Genomic DNA, 18,458 nt, shown 5'->3' with positions numbered 1-18,458 from the left:
TTTACACTAGAGATGCTTTCGAATCCAAATCGCGATTTAACTTATAGTCACCTTTTATGGGCCTTCTTGATAGACAATAATGGATGAATTTATGCGAAATGGAGATACTTGAATGAGATAATCGTTTAATCAATGAATCAGAACATGACAAACAGCTGAAGCAGAGTATATAAAAAGATATAAGCCTCATACTTTAACATCGAGAAATTTTATAAAATTATATTTAGGTGATAAAATAATTTATATCTTAGAGATTTTAATTAATTTTAAATAAAATAAAATTTTTTTAAATAAAAAATCATATTGAAAGTGGATTGGATTTCCTTTTTTTTTTTTCTTTAAATTGGGTTTGAGTTGAAGTTGGATTTTAAATTGTTCCAACTCCACTAGATGCGTGTATATAAAAAAATATTTTTATTATTTATTTAATTTTATGTTTATATATATTACGTTAATAAAATAAATATTTAATATTTTAATTTAAGATATTGATTTAATAAAAATTTTATATTATATATAACTAAGATATAATTTATATTTAGAAATAATATTTTATGAATATTGTATTAAATTAAATTATTATATTAATTTTGAATCGAAACAAATTCGTCGTAATTTATAAATATATTAATCAAATTGAATAAAATAATATTTTGATGTCGAATAAAATTAAAATTGAGTATAAAAATTAAAAATTTAAATTTAAATTAAATTAAATAAAAATTCACTTTAATTTAACCCGTTATCATCCTTCTTTATGCTAATTACAAAAATATGGGAACACTCATAATTAATGGGTCAATTCCAAGGATGATTACATCAAGTAATGCAGGTACATCATCTAATGAAATGTGCAATAACACAATGATGGTATTAGACTTAGATTTAGATGGACCGCAGAGTGATGATAGTGTAATAACTCTATCATTTTATTTAATGAAAGATGCAATAACACTATCATTTTATTTAATGAAAACGACATTTTTGGTTTGTCTGCCATGCCCATTTCAAAGGAAAGGAAACATGAAGGAAACAGCTAGCTATATATAAAACAGAACCTAACCATTCAAGAGAGGTACCAAGTGGGCATTGTAACTTTAAAACAACCTAAACAATTTTTTTTCTCAATTTGTTTTTCTGATGTTCTCTTTTTTTCCCCCTTTTTTTCTTTAAACGTGATTTGCTTGTTATAGGCGTTGGAAAAGGTTGTGAAGTCTGCATGCGTGAATTTTTGGATTGATTTGAGTTTTAGTAAATTTTGATTGTTGTTTTCTTTGTTTTTCCACCGTTCATTCTTTTTCAGACTCAATCTTTCTGTTTTTTTTCTTTCTCCTTCCAAGATTTTTTTTTTTTTTTTTGCAAAAAGTCAGTATTGACATAAGGTTGAATAAATGATGAATCTCCACCCATAGTGTCACCCAACTATGCATCTCTAGTTGAGTTTCATTTTATGATAGATAAAAGATAGATGACATATTCTTATTCTCAACTTGCTTTGCTAGTTGAAACATATAAAATGGTACGCATTTCAAGTAATCATTTTTCTGGTTTTACGCAGCCATACATTTTATAGTATATTTCCATAAAGTCCATAATTGAAGCCAACAAATCATTGGCACAAAGACTCTAAATCAAAGAAAGTAAAAACTAAAAAGCTTCCAGCTAGCGCTAGCCTTTATACCGACAGGCTTTGGTTCAATCATCCATCATGAGAGCTGCATGCAGTAGTTCAAAACTAAATGAAATGAGTTAAAAATACAACTCAAAGTAATTCCAAGCAATGTTCCAAAAAAAAAAAAAAAAGCTAAGTTCGAATGAATCTTGTGGAAATGGGTGGATTGAAGTCTCACATGCCGCTCCTTTATTCTCACCAAAGCATCGACTTCAAAATTTACCTGCGACCAAAGGCACAAATCATTAAAATTTGCAAATGTTGTATGCATAATACATGCGTAGAGAGGAACTTATATGGTCAATTTTAACTAGCAATGAAGGGATAAAAGATAAAGAAATTAATAAGTACCACGAACCATACCTGGTAAATCTTCTGATCTTAAATATGAACCTCTTGGATGTGTGCTATCTTGGACCAACCAGCACCCACTTCGGGTTGATATTTTTCACTCAACGTAGGACATTTTCGAATCTGTAGTTGGGTAAGCAAGGTGAGGCGATCCAAACCATCCGGAAGAGAGAATAATTTTGGGCAGTCAAGAATCTCAAGTTTTTGAAGTGATGACAGATTTTGTAGCCATTCCAGTAGTATCTCAAAGTTGGGACAGCGGTTAATTTTTATAAATTGCAAAGTGCTAGTGTCACGGGTCGAGACTTAAGCTCCGAACTCACGCGACTCCGGGACCCGGGCATTCACCCTTCCGGCATTAAATGTCACGGACCTAAGGGGAGTCCTGAATCCCACATCGAACATAATAGGAGGGTCACTGGGGTATATAAGGGTTCACACCACCTCCGTCTTGTGATGTGCCTTTTGTATAACAAAACCGTGAGGCCAGGGGGTCAGAGTGGACAATACCTCACAAGGGTGTGAACCGTGGCGGGAAGGCTGATCCAGGAAGCCGAAAGGGTGAATGCCCGGGTCCCAAAACTGCGCGAATTCAAAGTTTAAGTCTCGACCTGTGACACTAGCAGATCTATCAAGAAGCAATCGCGGTAGATCCTCCAACTTTGGTGCACCTCGTATTTCCAATTGCTAAAGGCACAGGTGAAGGTCCCAGTCTTCTCTTTCTTCCAGTTCCATGCATAAATTGATTATTGGGCATTCAACTATAGTAATACACTCCAGCTTGGTTAGAAATTTCAGACTTCCTGGTAGTGAGACTAGTTTAGAGCAACATTTTATAGTCAAACTTCGAAGTGATGTCAGGTGTTGCATCCCTTCAAACAAATATTCCTGCAACTCACATCCGTAGCAGTACAAGAACTGAAGAGAACTCCAACATCCTGGTCGAATCTCACTTATATGCGTAGTATCTCTTTGGATTTGCTTTGAATCTTATAATTACACATCGAAAATTTTAAGAGTTTTGAATTTATCTTATATCCCATATTGAGAGCTTAATAAAGTTATAAAAAATTTCATCCTTATAAATAAAATATTTTAGTTTTGGTTTGAGACTCTTAGAAGTTAGACACCAAAAGAATAATTAAGTAGGTTATTAAAATGGTATAATTAAATTTTGGGTTAAATTTCAAATAAAGAGTTTTTGAAGATTTTTTTCATTCTAAAAGTTTTATAGTTGTAAAAATTTATTGTTAGTTGATTGAGTTTTGAGTAAATCATTTTGATTTGGGTCGAACCAAATATATTTGTATGTTTTTATTTTTTATTTGAGCTTGTTATTTTGTGTATATAAATGCTGTGTGTGGGTGTTAATTTCCCATGAGAATCTCGGTTAGATCTAAGAATCTGAGATTGACCAAACTTTGCAAATTGCGAGGCAGTTGCAATTGGCAATCAATATCCAACAATCTTAATGTCAACAAGCTTTGAAGCTTATAGATAGAACGAGGAAGCTTGCTCATTCTATAACACCTGGATAAGTCAAGATATCTTAAATGCTTCAAGGTGCCAACGGAATTGGGCAATACTTCCAAAAATGAATAGGAGAGATCAAGTAGCCGCAGGAACTTGAAATTCAAGATGGAAGCATTTACAAAATGTTCCTCAATTATCCTATTGCTTCCTGAAGAAGGTAGGATCACCAATGTCCGCACACCTTTCAAATTCTTCAAAAATGACTGTGGAGCTCTCAATGGATTATCACCCGAAAATGACAGATGTCGAATATGATCAGCAGCATTTATTATATGAGGATAAATTGTTAAACAGTCATCTTGAGACACATTTGACAAGAGATCATGTATTAGGTCACGGATTTTAAATGTGTAATATGTATATTCAACCTCGACATCTTGGACAAAACCCCTCGACCATAATTCTTTGAAATATCGTAACCCAACATCTTCCCACTCTTCGTTTTGCTTGGGGCTTTCAGTAAGTCCAATGGCCATCCAGAATTGGACGATATAATCAGTATCATAAATAGTATCCTTTAGAAACAATGACAAACGAGTTAGGCACCTTTGCAAATGAGATGGCAAATGATTATAACTCAATTTCAGCATAGGTAAAATGTCATTTTCATTTTGATCAAGTTTCCATATGTCGTTATCTTTTATAAATTCCCATTCATGTTGCTCAGTTTTCAGTAGAGCAAGCTCCCTAAAGTTCTCATCGCCAATGGAACCCCTTTGCATTTTTTCACAATTTCATCACCAATTCTCATAAGGTTTGGATATACTTTCTCATCTCCTTCCCTAAATGCCCATTTTACAAACAAAGATAGACAATCTTTGTGACTAAGACCTTTCAAGTTGTACGGAGCAATAGTACCCACTATCGAAGCAACTTTTGAACTCCGTGTAGTCACAATGATTTTACTTTGTTGAAAGTTACCCATTGTCATCAGTAAATCTCTCAGTTCCATCCATTTTACATGATCTTCGTTCCATACATCATCAAAACGAGTAAAAAAGTTTTACCATTTAAAAGCATTCGCAAATGAGTTTGCAATGCATTAACTGGTAAACCATCACATCTTTCTCCCGTAATGGAGTAAATAACATCACAAAGCAACCTAGCAAGATCAAACTTATCTGACACACACAACCATATTTTCAAGGGAAAGACCCTAGTGATCCTTTCATCGTTGTACACAAGTTGAGCAAGCGTGGTCTTCCCTAAACCTTCAATTCCAACTATAGGGATGACGGGTATATTTTCAGTATCGATTGGCTTGACTAAAAGATCTATGATGTTTTCTTTGTCTCGATTGCGACCTATCACATTAGAAGGTATCACAAAGCAGTGGGTATCCCTGAGAATAACACGCCGGTTCTCAACTTTCTCTTCAAGTCCAAGATTAAATTTTTTGAAATCACTAGCCATCGCATCTAGCTTTTCATTGATCTTTTGGATTTTATGACTCATCCTCAAAGGGAATGCAAATGGAATAGAGAGAGCATGTAATTGTACCAATTTGTTGGTGGCGCTTCCACGATTGATCAACTCTTTTCGCAGTGCTTCACACGTGAATTCATCAAGCACATCCTTAGCATCATATAAGACATCTCTAAGCTTCCCCAAACTAAGGCGCAACGTCTCGTTCTGGTGCTACCGTTTTTCAGCATCTAATAGCACAGCATTATGTAGGTCATGGTTTCCTTAAGGCTTCTCAAATCACTACTGACATTCCAAAGCGAAATAGTTTCTTTGGCAGCCAGGGATACTATCTTTTCCTAAATCTGTTCTACAACGATGGCCAGAAATGATTCCGCCATAATTAAACTCTGGAAAGGTAATCAAAGGTAAATGACAATTGAGTATAGTATTTATATTGAAGTTTGTTTCCGGGAAATTAAACAAGTGAGTTTAGAGTAAATATTTTATTTTAGCAGCCATCAGTACTTTTATACTTGTGGTTTGGTTGATGATCAGCTACATCACCACCAAAAGAACAAAAAAGAAAAAAAAAGGCTTTCAATGTTTGCACAATGAAAAATGGATGCTTTCCAAGAATCACGGCATCCACCCTATCGTAACACGAAGGACACCCATGGACACGCAAAAAAAAAAAAATCAGTGAGTGTATCGACGGACACGAAACGAAATGCATTTTACTTGAAAATTTTTTAAAGCCGAACTGATAGAAAACTAAACAACTGATGGATTCCATATTTAGATTTAAGCATCACCTGGTGGAAATAATATGGGTAATGAACTTAATTTTATTGCAATTAAGAATTTTTAAGTGTGGTCTTAAACTTAATTCAATTATTTAATATGGGTATGATGTAAATTTTTATTTTGGGTCTTATTTACATTGAATATTTTTACATAGGTAATATTTCTTCCATTTTTTTTTTCATTTTTGAGTCGTTTCAAAATATATATTTTTCAAAATTTCTGAATACCTTTTATTTTATCTTTATACTTAAAATTTATTTTTTGACAATAAAAAATATGATACTTCAATATTATAAAAAATTAAAATTATAATATTAAATACAAAAATTAGAATTTTCTAAAACAAATAAATTGAGAGAAGAAAGAATATATAAAAATGTTTTTATCATCATTAGTATCGTGTTGTATGAATACCTCATAGAGTTTCACTTTGATGCAACAAATTATTCAATTTACTGATAATTGATAAATTTTTCAAATAAATATCTATTTTATTTCACACGTTCCCTGTCGTGTAAAACAAGTAAAAGTGACCTTTTATAAGACTTTGCACACGACTTAGGGGTGCATTGATTGTTATAGTTAAACTGTTATGCAGCACGGATGGTTAACTTTAAGTAAAATTTTAGTTTTTGAGTTTTGTAAATAAAAAAAATAATTACGAAAGAACTTACGAGATTTGATTCAATTTGATTCTGAATTAATCGAGATTCAAAATTATTATTGAACGGTCGAAAAATTTCAAAAAAAAAAAAACTGTTATGCAACAACCTCCAAGTAAAGTTCTGATTTTGCTTAGAACCAGTGCTTTCTAAATGAGATAATATCATTCACCCCGATGAAACAATAACTGAATATAGAACACTGAAATGAATGGCTGAAGTAGATTACGCAAACAAATACATATTCTAGGTACATGGGGTCAAACAATGTTACAAGCATGAACTACAATCAATACGCAACATCAAGGCAACAAATGTTACATCAAACCAAGAGACTTGATATCTGAAGCAAACCAAGAAAAAGCCCACAGTGGGATACAGATAAACTAAGAGCAATTTAAAACAAACTAGTCATGACACAACAAACACATAATTAAGTATGTCTGGTACATAATATCACAACAAAATCTTACAGAATAGCACTGTTAATTACATTACATCTGATACAAATTAAAATCACATTCATTTATTACAACAATAATATTCCATAAAGTCCTTAATTGAAGGCATCTTAACAACAGCAAAAAGACTGTAAATCAAACAAAGTAAAATGCTTACTGCCAGCCTTCCATACCCAACACGCCTTCCCTGAATTTTCCATCTTGAGAGCTGCATGCATTGGTTAAAACTAAATGAATTAAAAATACAGCTAAAATGCAATTCCTATAGGTTTAATATATAACGAAACATCTTGTGTAATTTTTCCGACTTAGTCTGCTCCAATGTACCAAATACATATATACATACATATATACATACATACATACATACATACATTTTGTAAACTTTTCGTTCTAATAAAATCTATTTAATTTTGCATAAAAAATACATACGTGCATACATAAAGATGTGTATATTTGATTTAGTATAAGAATGTATATATATATATATATATATATATATAAATCTCAATTCGTAGAAGTCTGACATATAATGTATAAGAATTGAAATTTTCATAAAATCTTGCTGATGAACTTTAATTATAGTAGAATGCTATGGATGGATTGAAGTCTCACCTGCTACTCCTTTATTTTCATCAAAGTATCCAGTTCATAATTTACCTGTGACTTCAAAAATACAGACTATTAAAATTTGCAAAGGTTGTATACATTGAGCAAATTATATGATCATTTTTTTTTATTTTTGACTGGAAATTAGAGGACAGTTAATCTGAATTCTAGAAATTAAAAGGAAATGCAAACGAAAATGTCATGCATAAGAACATGTAGTAGTACTATATAATAAGACCATCCATAATTAATTCTCCATCTCAGTTTGGGAATTTTTTTCAGCAGCAATTTTGAAGTGTTTAATTTCAAATCTAAAATATAAAAAATTCATAAAACAGAAATTTCCTCTTTTTTTTTTTTTAAGTTTTTCCCTGAGAGATCAGAAAAGGAGAAAAGAAAAAGAAATAGTATTTCAGAATTATAAAGAAGTACATCGAACGGTGATAGATTAGATTGCTCAATAAATAAATACCCTCCAACGTGACTTGATAATCTTTTGGTCTTCAATATGAACATTGCGGATGTGTGATATCTTGGACCAATCTGCGCCAGCTTCCGGTTGGCAGTTTTCACACAATGTAGGACATTGTTGAAACTTCAGTTGTCTAAGTGCAGTGAGATGGTCTATTCCATCGGGAAGATAGGAAAATTTGGGACAATTAAGAATCTCCAGTCTTTGAAGTGAATTAAGATTTTTTAGCCATTCTGGTAGCATCTCAAAGTTGGGGCAATGCTGGATTTCAATGGATTGCAAACAGCCAACAGATCCCTCAAGAAGCAATCCAGGCAGATCCTCCAAGTTTGGTGCATCACGTAATATCAACTTCTGAAGGCTCAAGTGAAGGTCTTGGTCTTCTCTGCCTTCCGGTTCCGTGCGTAAATTGATCATTGGGCAGGAAACAATTGCAATTTCCTCTAATTTGACTAGGAACTTCAGACTTCGAGGTAGTAAGACAAGTCTATATCATTTCTTCATAGTCAAATTTCTAAGTGATGTGAGGCATTGCATCCCTTCAAACAAACATTCCAGTGTCTTACACTCGTAGAAGAATAAGAACTGAAGCGAACTCCAACTTTGCAATCTGAGACCGATCAATCTTTGCAAATTGTCACGCACTTGCAATTTTGGAACATCAAATAATCTCAATGTCAGCAAGCTCTGGAGCTTATAGATAGACTTAGGAAGCCTAGTCAATCTAATGCACCTAGTTAAGTTAAGATACAGTAAATGCTTCAAGGTGCAGATGGATTTTGGTAATACCTCCAACCAGGAATTTTCCAGATCAAGTAACCGTTGGAACTTAAAATTGAAGATGCAAGCACTCAGAAATGATTTCTCAACCATCCTATAGTATCCTCGAGGAGGAGGATTACTAATGGGCGCACACCATTCAACTTCTTCAAAAAAAGTTGTGGAGTTCTCAATGGAATATTTTGATCAGAAAATGACAAATGCCGAATATTTTCTGAAGCATTTACCACATGTTGATATACTGTTAAGCACTCTTCTTGTGAAGCATTTAATGCGAGATCGTGTATAAGATCATGCATTTTGAAGATATAAAATTAGTTTCTATCTTGGACAAAACACCTTGACAATAAGTCCTTGAAATACAGTAACCCAACATCTTCCATGCATTCGCCTTCACTTTGCTTGGGAATTTCAAGAAGTCCATTGGCCATCAAGAAATGGATAATATAATCAATGTCATATTCAGTATCCTTTGAAAATGTTACACATCTAACTTAAAACTAATTGATTATAAGTAAAAGGACCCAACTTGAATATAACACTACAGGATATTTGATATTCATTAGACGTGGGATAATCCACTTTAATAAGGCTTCATCACGTGTAGGTGAAGATGGAAGAAGCCTTTCACATGACAAATTAGAAATGAACAACGAAAAGAAAATCTTGGCTTTGAAACAATGTTAAGCATCCAATCTACTACTAATTGGTACTAAGTAAAAAAGCCCAACATGAATATAAGATTACAAGATATTAAAAATTTATTAAATGTGGAATAACTCACTTTAACATGCATTTTTTCACAATTTCATTACCAATCCTCTTAAAGTTCAAATATAGCTCTTCATCCCTTTCGTTGAATGCCCATTTTGCAAACAAAGAATTTCATTACCCATGGAACGCCAAAAGATAAAATACACTCTATTTGGTAAGCATGAAAATAATTTCTAAAGTCCATTTCTTCATTTTCCAATGTTTGGATAACTTAATAGATAGATGAGACTCTACTACCATGAATTCTATGACCAAGGTGACTATTTTTCGATTCCCTCCCTAAAGTGATTGGTAGTTTTATAGTCCTTTTTGTTGGTACTTGCTCATTCCCAAATCCTACTAGGGTTATGGTGATCAATTGCAACTAATCCTCTTTAATACCCATTTCTTTATGGTGGCATAGTACATGACGTCGGTGGAACTCTCATTATCGAACATGATCCTTTTAACCACATAATTATATACTACAACCGTGATTACTACAGCATCATCGTGGGAAAGTTGGATTCTTTCCAAATCTTTCAAGTTAAATGAGATCGGTTCATTTTTCCAATTTTTTTCTTTCTTTGTTGAAAAGCCAATAGCCATGATCATAGTTAGGTTGGACTTTCTTTTAGCCGAGGTTAAGCTTCATTTAGTAATCACATTAATCATTTCAGCAATAACTTGAGTAGTCTTTTTTTGTGGCTTTTTTTGTGGAACCCTTGTTGATGTTAAAACATCACATTCAACAATAACTTGAGTAGTCTTTTTATTTTTCTCAAGATCTACTATAATTTCTTTTATGAGAGATCACATCTTTACTTTTGACTATCTTTATCTTCATTGGATCCATACTTTGTAGCTAAATTTTTTATCACCATATCTTACAAACACACACTACGTGTTTTTATTGTCAAACTTTGACCTCTATTTTTTTAGCACATGTATAAATGCTTTACACCTAAAAACTTTTTTTAGCACATGTATAAATGCTTTACACCTAAAAACTTTTAAGTAAGAGCATGAAGCATTTTTTCCTATCCATATATTTTTTTAAAATATCAAAGCCCAAAGGAACTGATGGTGATCTGTTAAGAAAATAATAAGTTGTATTGGTTGTTTCACCCCAAAATGACTTTGGTAATTTTGTTATTCTTAACATATATTTGACTTTTTCTATAATGATGTAGTTTATCCTTTTAGCTATACCATTATGCTATGGTGTTTCAGGTTCTGTCATTTCATATTTGATCCCATACTTTGAACAATACTTTTCAAAGTTTTTGGATGTGTATTTCTCACCATTATCAGTTTAAATATACTTTAAAGGCATCTTTATCATCCTTTTAACCATAGTATGAAATTTTTAAAAATACTACAATACCTAATTTTTATTTTTCAACATATACATTTAAGTCTTGCATTAAGCATCATAAATAAAAGTAACAAAATACCTACTATCACCCAATGACTCAACCTCAATGGGACTATATATGTCAGAATGAATCAATTCTAATATATTTTCTTTTCTTTGAAAACTTTTATGAAAAAAAATTCTACAATACTTGTCAAATAGATAATGATCATATAAATCGAGAGACATACTTTTGGTTAAGATAATAAATGACTGCCTTTCGAACAGCTATAACCCCTTCTTGCTCATGTGTGCTAGCCTCTTGTGTCACAAGTTTGTTGAAGTATCATTCTTAATGGCATTTATCTAGTTGCCTTTCAATTGCATCTATATCTTGTATATTGTGTAGCATAATTTTTTTCTTGCAACTACCATAGATCTTTTAAGAAGCTCCATTGTCCATTCTTTTGTTAACTCTAATAACGTTCCTTATCAATGACATTAATAACAAGCAAGTTCATTTTTATATCTAAAATGTGTCTGACATCCCTTAAAGTTAATATGTAGCTTGTACTAATTTATATAATAATATCACTAATTATAATAATCTGTGATACACTCTTATTTTTCATTTTGGTGTAACCAAAGTCTTATGCTTTGTAAGTTATAAATAACTTTTTTCTTAGGAACACAATGATGTGTCACTCTTATGTTAACTATTCACTTAATGTTAGGATCACCAACATGATTATAATTATTATGTGTACAAATTAAAGTAACTGAATCATTATTTGAATTCGCTAATATAACATTGTCATCATCTGAACTCATATCTTTCTGATCTTTTCGCTCTTGCATTAAGATTTTGTAGTATTACTTTATATGACCTGTTTTACTATAATGAAAGCACTTCACTTTATCTCTGAACTTGGATTTATGTTTAGATTTACTATGACCTTTTAAGTTTTGATTTTTGTTAATGTTTCTACCCTTGTTTTTTGTGACATGAGCTTGATTCTCAGGGTCTAAATCTTTTTACCTTACTTCTTCATTAAGCATACTATCTTTTATCATCTTTAATATTACATTGTAATCAGGAGCTAAATTAAGAACAATCACAACTAGAGTATTTTAGCTATCTAGCAATAAACCTAAAAAAAATAACACATTCATTTCATCATTTATCTTAAGCTCCATATTAGTCATCAAATTAAATATATCTTGAAAATTACTCAAGTGCTCTGTAATCGATCATTCATCCATGTACTGTAAAGTTACTAGCTTTTTAATAAGTATAACTTTATTCATACTTATTTTTCTTTCATACAATGTCAATTTTTTTCAAATAGTGTAAACATCTATTTTTTATGCTACATGATGGAACATGTTGATATCAATCTATTTTTTGATTGTAGCTAGTGTCTTTTTATATGGCTTCTTTCAGCTTTCATTTTTCATATCTGCTGGTTTAGTCGAATCACCTAATATTGACTCATATAAATTTTTGCAATATAAATAATTTTTTATTATAGGCTTTCAAGTTAAATAATTTAATGCTATCAATTTTATCATAGAATCTGTATCAATCTTCATGATTTCAAATAAAATTTACTTTTATCATTTGTTGTTTCTGTATCAATATTTCAAAATAACCCTTATTCTGATACCACTTTTTTGATCGGTTAAAAAGTTGGGGCAGGCCTTTTTAATTTAAAATTAATAATCATTAAAACTCCAAAAACCTGTAAAAACAAACAATGAGAATCTAGTCCTGTAACTGGAACTGAAACTCAACGCAGTCTCTCTCTTTTCTCTTTATCCTCCTTCATCTCCACCCATTTGCTCTGTATCCGTCGCAACTCAGCAAAGATTCTTCGTAGGCACAACACCATCTTCCTCAATAAACTCAGGCACTTTCTTTTCCAAAGATTCTTCCATTTTTTTTTTTTTTTGGTTTTCTTTCTGTTTCATTTTCATGAATTTTATTTTGTTTTGGTTTTGAACAGTTTTCATCGGTTTCACGAGATGGCAACAGAGGGAGGCAAGAGCTATGCCAGGAGAGACAAACTCCTGGAAATCGAGTCAAAGGTTAGAGTTTGGTGGGAAGAAAAAGATGTGTTTAAAGCTGAACCCAATGAAAAACCACCTCAACCAGGTGAAAAATTCTTTGGGAACTTTCCTTTTCCTTATATGAATGGTCTTTTACATCTGGGCCATGCCTTTTCGCTTTCGAAACTCGAGTTTGCTGCTGCTTATCATAGATTAAGAGGTGCCAATGTGTTATTGCCTTTTGCTTTTCACTGTACCGGTATGCCAATCAAGGCTTCAGCTGATAAACTTGCTAGGGAAATCAAACAATTTGGTGATCCACCCATTTTTCCTCATGAGGTAGTAGATGAGGAACCTAACCCAACAGAAGAATCTGACCCAAATGAAGATGCCAATGTGGCGCCTGATAAGTTTAAAGGTAAAAAGTCTAAGGCGGCATCTAAATCTAGCGGACAGATGTTTCAGTGGGAAATTATGAGGAGTTTTGGACTTTCAGATAGTGAGATATCAAAGTTTCAGAACCCGTATGAATGGTTGAAGTTCTTTCCGCCATTGGCTGTTCAAGACCTCAAGGCTTTTGGATTAGGTTGTGATTGGAGAAGGTCATTTGTGACCACAGATATGAATCCGTTTTTTGATTCGTTTGTTAAGTGGCAGATGAGGAAGTTGAAATCGATGGGTAAGATTGTTAAAGATATGAGGTATACTGTATATTCTCCATTGGATGGTCAGCCATGTGCTGATCATGATAGGGCAACTGGTGAAGGAGTTCAGCCTCAAGAGTATACTATTATTAAAATGGAAGTGGTGCCACCTTTTCCAGCTAAAATGCGTGTTTTGGAAGGGAAAAAAGTGTTTTTGGCTGCTGCAACATTGAGGCCTGAGACCATGTATGGGCAAACAAACTGCTGGGTTTTGCCTAATGGGAAATACGGAGCCTTTGAAATCAATGAAACTGAGATATTTATTCTGACTGAGAGAGCAGCACTCAACCTTGCTTATCAGAAGCTCTCCCGCGTCCCTGAAAAACCTACTTGCTTGGTTGAACTGACTGGTTATGATCTGATTGGTCTTCCTGTAAAATCTCCTCTCTCATTTAATGAGATCATATATGCTCTTCCAATGATGACAATTCTAACGGACAAAGGTACAGGTATCGTGACCAGTGTTCCCAGCGATGCTCCTGATGATTATATGGCCTTACATGATTTGAAAGCAAAACCCGCTTTTCGGGAAAAGTTTGGGGTGAAGGATGAATGGGTATTGCCATTTGAGATTATACCCATCATTGACATTCCAGAATTTGGAGACAGGGCAGCTGAAAAAGTTTGTGTGGATCTGAAAATCAAAAGTCAGAATGAGAAAGAAAAGCTTGCTGAGGCGAAGAGGTTGGTGTACTTGAGAGGTTTTACAGAGGGAACCATGACTGTTGGAGAGTATGCAGGAAGAAGAGTCCATGAAGCTAAGGCACTGATAAGGACCAAACTGATTGAGACGGGCCAGGCAATAATTTATAGTGAGCCTGAGAAGAAGGTTATGTCAAGGTCTGGTGATGAGTGTGTTGTGGCTCTTACAGATCAATGGTACATCACATATGGTGAACCGGAATGGAAACAACTAGCTGAGGAGTGCTTATCCAACATGAATCTATACTCTGATGAGACACGACATGGCTTTGAACATACTTTAGGATGGTTGAACCAATGGGCTTGCTCACGATCCTTTGGGCTTGGGACTCGCATTCCTTGGGATGCAGAATTCCTTGTTGAGTCATTATCCGACTCAACCATTTACATGGCTTATTACACAGTTGCTCATCTTTTACAAAATGGGGACATGTACGGAAAAAGTGCTGATCTGGTTAAACCTGCCCAGATGACTGATGAGGTCTGGGAATTTCTCTTCTGTGGTGGTCAGTATCCCAAATCTTCTGATATCCCATCCTCTGTTCTTAACAAGATGAAGCAGGAGTTTGAGTACTGGTATCCATTTGATCTTAGGGTTTCTGGAAAAGACCTTATCCAGAACCATTTAACATTTTGCATCTACAATCACACAGCAATCATGTCCAAGGATCACTGGCCTTGTGGATTCAGGTGCAATGGACATATTATGCTTAATTCAGAGAAGATGTCCAAGTCTACTGGAAATTTCAGGACACTGCATCAGGCAATTGAGGAATTCTCTGCTGATGCTACAAGATTCTCTCTGGCTGATGCTGGGGATGGTGTAGATGATGCAAACTTTGTGTTTGAGACTGCCAATGCTGCAATCTTACGGCTTACAAAAGAGATTGCATGGATGGAAGAGATTCTGGCTGCAGAATCGTCTTTGAGGACAGGTCCCCCATCTACCTATGCTGATCGGGTGTTTGAAAATGAGATAAACATTGCTGTCAAAATGACTGAGCAGAATTATAGGGATTACATGTTTCGGGAGGCTCTCAAGACTGGCTTTTATGATCTTCAAGCTGCCAGGGATGAGTATAGGTTCTCTTGTGGCAGTGGGGGCATGAACCGTGACCTCGTATGGCGGTTTATGGATGTGCAGACTAGGCTTATCACTCCAATCTGCCCTCACTATGCGGAGTTTGTTTGGAGAGAGCTTTTGAAGAAGGATGGCTTTGTGGTGAAAGCAGGCTGGCCCACAGCAGATTCTCCAGATCTGCAACTCAAGAGTGCTGATAAGTATTTGCAAGATTCCATTGTGTTGATGAGAAAGCTGCTCCAGAAGCAGATTTTGGGATCAAAGAAAGCTAATAAGAAAGGTGCTCCTGTTACATCGCTAACTGAGGACAAGTTAAAAGGCCTAATCTTTGTGAATGAGCAATTTGAAGGATGGCAAGCAGAGTGTTTGCAGATTCTCCAAAGCAAGTTCGACAATAAGACCCATACTTTTGCATCAGACGGGGAGATAATGAACGCATTGCAGGAGAGCACTGTTGGTCAGGCAGCAGACTTTAAACAGATCCAGAAACGTTGTATGCCATTCTTGACGTTCAAGAAGGATGAGGCTATTAAAATTGGTGCCCAAGTCCTGGATTTGAAGCTGCCCTTTGGAGAGATTCAGGTCCTTAAGGAGAACTTGGACTTGATCAAAAGACAACTTGGTCTTGAAGAGGTAGAAGTCTTGTCGGCCACTGATCCTGATGCTTATGTTCAAGCTGGTCCTCATGCATCCCTGCTAAAGCAGAATCCTCCATCCCCTGGAAATCCGACTGCCATCTTCCTGTCAAGGTGAAGGAACTTTGTCATTTTAGCATGCTATGTTACATCGAGGAAATGTTTTTTTGTTGGACTATTTGGTATCAGGCGTTCTAAATTGGTGTTTTCTCTCTGCATCTGTGTTTAATTGGGTGTTGACTAGCGAATGGTCACTTATGCTTAAATAAAAATTGAGTTTATTACTGTATGCAGGTAAAACATTTTATTGCTGTCTTCCAGAAATATTGCATCAAAATGCTGTTGTGACATGTCTTTGCTAACCTATGTGTTTTTCCTATTTTGTTTTGCATTTAAAGTCAAAGATTTTTTTTGTTCTTTTGATATTTTCTTCTATCAGTTTTGCTTATTCATTCCTATTTGTTTTTTTTAAATTCCAACTTATTGACCTGGTTCTTACTGTTAATCGCTCGCAATTGTACGAAAAAACACCAATGGTGTTTCAAAAGCAAGAAAAAGAACAGGTTTCCAGTTCAGTTTACTGAGTGATCAGTGCTTGCATTGTCGCAATCCGGTTTCTAATGATGATGTGGTAGGAATCGTTTTCTATTGGTCATCCAAATAAAACATTAATAAAAAAAATTTAGTAAAAAAATTCTTGTTTTGTTACCATTTGAATTTAACATGGTAGGTAGTGCATGGAAAACATAGCTTAAGACAAATGATTTTTACTTAAACATTTCTACCACTACAAAAGGTTTTATAAGAATTTCATTTTTTTTATAGAAGAATTAAAAGAATTCTATTGTATTGTCATTACTCTTTCAATCTCATTTTTTTTTCAAAATTATATATTTTTTTAAAAATCTAAAATTCTTAATTTTTTTATATTCCAAACTTTTTTTTTCATAATTTTTTATTTTTTGATATTAAAAACTAGGAATTATATATTTTACAAAAAATTAAAGTTAATAATGCATGTTAAATCTCTCTTTTTTTTAATTCCAAAAAACAAATAAGAACATAAAATATGAAACAGAAGGAGTATCAAATATGAAAAAATAAAGTTGTTAAATGAAAAAAAAATGCACTTTCAATTGTTATATTGATTAAAAAAGTGTTTATTGAACGAGTAAGTACAAGCGTATAACACTACTACTTTAGGTAATTGCAAAAATATTTCTCAATATAATGAAATTAGGCATTCACCCCACAGGGACGTATTTGACATGTAAAAGAAAATCTTTCAGTTCTAGAAAAAGAAAAAAATAATGGACCGTTAAAACTTCCTCTTTTCTTGCCTTAATTATCGATCCTTTGGTTTACCATTTTTCACTTCAAATGCGTCCCCGTAAACCTCCAATTTCCCACATTTTCGTGGAAAACTAATCACCGTATTCTCATCCTTTTCCATTTTGTGTCACGGAACAATGCTTGTTTTTCTTACCTTTTATCAGAGATTTAAATTGTGATAACGGTCACGTTTTTTATCGAATCGTGTTTGTCACGATTGTGGATATAACGAAGATTTTCACGATCATTGCGACTATTGCGATCATAAATTTTTTAAAATTTTGCTCAACTTGTTATAAAATATAATAATTTTAATTATTAATCATAAAACTTTTTATTTTATGATTTTTAAAGTAATTTATATCAAATCATGTGTTTTATTTATTTAAAAAAATATTTATAGTAAAATATTCATATTTAAAAAATTATTTATATGATAATTAAAAAATAAAAAGAGATACATAAATATGTGAAAAATAAATAATCATAACGAATAATATATTTAATTATTTAATTACCGTATTCATCAAATTATTATCGAACTATATTATGCATAAATCAAATAATAAATGATTAGGTATTCATAAATTAAGTAAGAGCATTATTATTTATGAGTCAAAAGAATTGCTTTTTATGAACTTATAGTAAATCAAACTTCACAGTCTCCATGTTATAGTCGATTTTCAAGAATAATAACCTCAAGTCTACTTTTCTTGTCTCTTGACTAAATTGCACAGACCCACACAACTTTTTATCTCTTCACCTTGCATTCAATAATTTTTTTTCTCTAAACCTTCATCCTCATTCCCATCTCTCAGTTTTCTTTTTATTTGATGTGTGCTATCTGCTTGTTTTTATAAACCTCAAGTTTCACTCTCATCTCTTATATCTTATTTTAAGTCCCAGCAACTCTTGTCTCCTTCTATCAATGTAACATAACCCAATCTAATCTCAAACACACAAAATCATGACAAATTTGAAAATTAAAAAAAAAAAATAATTTGAGTGTTGAATTAATTGTTTACTTTAAATTGCATATACTTGATTTTGATTGAAGTTGAACTTGAGAGAATTGATTTTTTTGAAAGTTTAAG

The 18,458-nt window shown here is 33.2% G+C and overlaps 3 pseudogenes across 1 annotated transcript; 1 reads left to right on the top strand and 2 right to left on the bottom strand.

Annotated features, from left to right (window-relative positions):
• Positions 1-1,266: 1,266 nt before the first annotated feature.
• Positions 1,267-5,361, bottom strand: LOC149518164 (putative disease resistance protein RGA1; annotated as a pseudogene).
• A 902-nt stretch (positions 5,362-6,263) lies between these two features.
• The window catches only part of LOC149518161 (putative disease resistance protein At3g14460), a 28,158-nt pseudogene continuing 15,963 nt past the window's right edge, over positions 6,264-18,458 (bottom strand).
• On the top strand, positions 12,611-16,332 carry LOC111277510 (leucine--tRNA ligase, cytoplasmic pseudogene; annotated as a pseudogene). The gene is made up of 2 exons (XR_016343647.1): positions 12,611-12,771; positions 12,868-16,332. The product of XR_016343647.1 is annotated as a leucine--tRNA ligase, cytoplasmic pseudogene (transcript).

The sequence above is a fragment of the Durio zibethinus genome, chromosome 7 (assembly GCF_047325235.1).
Source record: "Durio zibethinus cultivar Kanyao isolate XHJ-2024 chromosome 7, ASM4732523v1, whole genome shotgun sequence".
Classification (NCBI taxonomy): Eukaryota; Viridiplantae; Streptophyta; class Magnoliopsida; order Malvales; family Malvaceae; genus Durio; species Durio zibethinus.
The sequence above is the reverse complement of the archived record's forward strand: the minus strand, read 5'-3'. Positions and strand labels throughout refer to the sequence as shown.